The 3,151-nt window shown below is 46.5% G+C and overlaps 1 pseudogene; it reads right to left on the bottom strand.

Moving 5' to 3' along the window:
* Positions 1 to 982: 982 nt before the first annotated feature.
* On the bottom strand, positions 983 to 1,689 carry LOC142863840 (carbonyl reductase [NADPH] 1 pseudogene; annotated as a pseudogene).
* Between the last annotated feature and the right edge of the window lie 1,462 nt (positions 1,690 to 3,151).

Raw genomic sequence — 3,151 nt, 5'->3', positions numbered from 1 at the left:
ACTCTAATAAAGATTGGAATTCCTTGTTGGGACGGTGCTACTTTATACAGCACCCTGCTTCAGGATGATCCACATGGCGTCAGGGATGTGGAAACAAAATTCCTAGGGCATGTGCTATATCTAAACTGTAACAGAATCCTAGCTGATGAGATTTTACCGCAAAAGCCATTTAGAAGTAGACTCTTCTCACTGCTCTTCCAAAGGGAGAGCAAATCGATCCTGCGTCCTAGATGTGTCAATTGGGCGAAATTACCCAGGAAGTGATGCAGGTGGAATGAGTCCCTAATGGGCCTGAATGGAATGTCAGTGCACTGCTTCTCAATCCTAAATGACTGTTTCAGTCCACCATTTCTCTGAAACTACTGAGTAAACTGTTGGATGTGACTCTGAGGCCTCCCAAACGTCTCAAAGCCCTATACATTCAACATTAAGTTATATTGTTATATTTCACAAATCTCTGTTCATCTGTGTATATTTTACATCATATATAACATATGTTAATGTTGTTGACCTCATGACACTTCATTGCTACATAACATATTTACATTGGAGAAATTTAACAACACTCTTGTTTCTCTCTTATGCTCCGGTGTTTCATATAAGCCCCCACTTAGGTTTCACATACTGCAATTGGTTGTTTTTCCAGAATGACTTTGGCTATTTAAAGAGAACAAGTCAGCTGCCTTTCCCTCTGTGGTACTGTCCACGTCTCTGGAAAGCCCAAGGGACAAGTCCAGCTGTGCTCGTGGTTTACATATTGTCTGCTCTCTTGGTACCCACTGGCAGATGTGAGTACTTGACCCATTTATTTATCTATTGACATTCATTCAATATTTTGAGCAATTACACACTTTTCTCTCCCTACATCACAAAGGAAATCAAAAGACTTCATAGAATTAGTAGTCAACGGAATGAGTAGCCTACCCCATTAGTAGTACATTAGTGAATACTTGGTAGAGATATTACGGCTTTTTTGTGTGTGTGTAAGTGTGGATAGCAATATTTTTGACATTGTAAATGTCCTGAGTCAAATCAGGACAGGGTACAAAATGAGGCACATGGATGGACTGGCACATGGAGTCCAGCTCACCACTGCTCAACTTTTTTTTCTGATATGAACTGTCCGTGAGGCCCCTCAGCATCTGGGGGCAAAAGGGCCAGGTACACTGGGGTCTCTGCTCCTTCTTCTGGACTTTTTGTGGCCTTGGGTCCTGCCATGTCGGTTCTAACCCAGCCTGGGCAGCAGGCATTCAGGAGGATTTTGTCTCCTTTCCTCTGCTCACTGAGTTTCCTGGCCTGGATTCTCGACAGGACTGTGACGCCAATCTTTGAAACTCCATATGCGGTGTTGGGCCAGCCCTCTTTCTGGTGCACTCCCTTCTTGGTGTCTTCCACAAACTTGTTCATGAGCCCCACCAGCTCCTCCTCCGTGATGGTCTCGCTGCGGAACTTCTGCTGCAGCTCTGGGCTGCAGTTTTTAAGGGCTCTGAGACTCACCGTGCTAGACACATTCACCACTCTGCCTAAAATACACCACAAATCATTATGCAGAAAGGTGTTCCCAAGAGTAGTGATTGCTAAATATGCTGGGATTTTGGACCAGGAAATTCTCATTTGAAAGGCAATTACCAATATGAATTCTAGGAGGACTATGTATGGAAGGTGTGGTAGTTGCATGGTAAACTCCATTCCTGGCAATAAATTTTGGCTGAGCAATCAGGTTTGAAAGAGCTGCCCTCTGAGGTCCTAGTTAGAAGTAATGCAACTTTCCAGATGATAGGTTGAGGAAAGAGGTGGTTAGGAGTTAAGAATGCACGTAAGTATTCAACTCTAGGCCACACATTTTAATCTTGCCAGAAGTGGCTACTTCAATTCACAATTGTAAACATAGTGAACCAACCTAAGTGCCCACTAACCAAAGACTAGACATACAGTCTCTGTTGCAACTACTCAACTCTGCCTTCGGGAGAACAAAGCAGCCGTAGACAGCTTGTAAATGATGGGTGTGGCTGTGTCTCCATAAAACTTTATTTCTACAAACAGGCATCAGCCCCTGCTCTCTGAGGCACTAAAGTCAAGAGCCATGATTTATGCTTTACAAATAGGTAGCCGTGGACATCAATGATTATAGTTCCTATTTATCCCACCACCACTTATTTTCTTTTCTCTCTGTACATTACCAAGTTACATCACGAGACCACGTCACAGAGCTGGAGGTGCCACATTTCAATGGGAAGGGAACATTGGAGTGGACGTGGCGACCACCGTACAACAGTGCAAGTCTCCCCGACGCCGTGCGATGGTCCCCCAGGTTGATGCCCTATGAAAACAAAAGGCTGTGAGAGAGGAGGACAAGAGCTTCAGGTGGGAGTGATGAAATGATTATAAAAACCCTCTGCTTTGGTCGGATGTGGTGGCCCACGCCTGTAATCCTAGCACTCTGCGAGGCCGAGGCGGGAGGATTGCTTGAGCTCAGGAGTTCGAGACCAGCCTGAGCAACAATGAGACCCTCTCTCTACTATAAATAGAAAGAAATTAACCAAACAACTAAAAATAGAAAAAATTAGCCGGGCATGGTGGCACTTACCTGTAGTCCTAGCTACTCAGGAGGCTGAGGCAGGAGGATAACTTGAGCCCAAGAGTTGGAGGTTGCTGTGAGCTAGGCTGACACCATGGTACTCTAGCCTAGGTAACAGAGTGAGACTCTGTCTCAAAAAAAAAAAAAAAAACCCTCTGCTTTTCTCCCACAGCCTTAACTTTCTTCCTTCCTCCGCTCGTGGAGCGGGATTTTGCGTGGCAAGATTTGGAGAAGCGTGTTTTGAAATCGGGTGTGGTGCTGATTAGGAGGCAAAGCGGGGCCCCAGGCAGTGACGCCCAGAGCTGCCCCCCAGCTTGGTAACAGGTCACAGCCCCGCCCTGTCCGAGGCTGCCCCTTGGCGTGTTCCCACCCTGCCTCCCTGTGAGGTTCCATGCTGGAGGGGCTGCTTGTTTCCATGAAGCCTTCGTATTCTAATTCTAGCACGTTCTCCATTTCGGACAACTCCCGACATCTCCCCTCAGAGGATCATTCTGGCCAGTAGAACCCGCATTGTCCTAGGTACCCCCATTCCTGCCTGCACAGCTCTGGACACCCCCGGAGTCCTGGCGCCTG

This window comes from Microcebus murinus, chromosome 1 (genome assembly GCF_040939455.1).
Source record: "Microcebus murinus isolate Inina chromosome 1, M.murinus_Inina_mat1.0, whole genome shotgun sequence".
In the NCBI taxonomy this organism is placed as follows: Eukaryota; Metazoa; Chordata; class Mammalia; order Primates; family Cheirogaleidae; genus Microcebus; species Microcebus murinus.
This window is presented reverse-complemented; position numbering and strand designations above follow the sequence as displayed.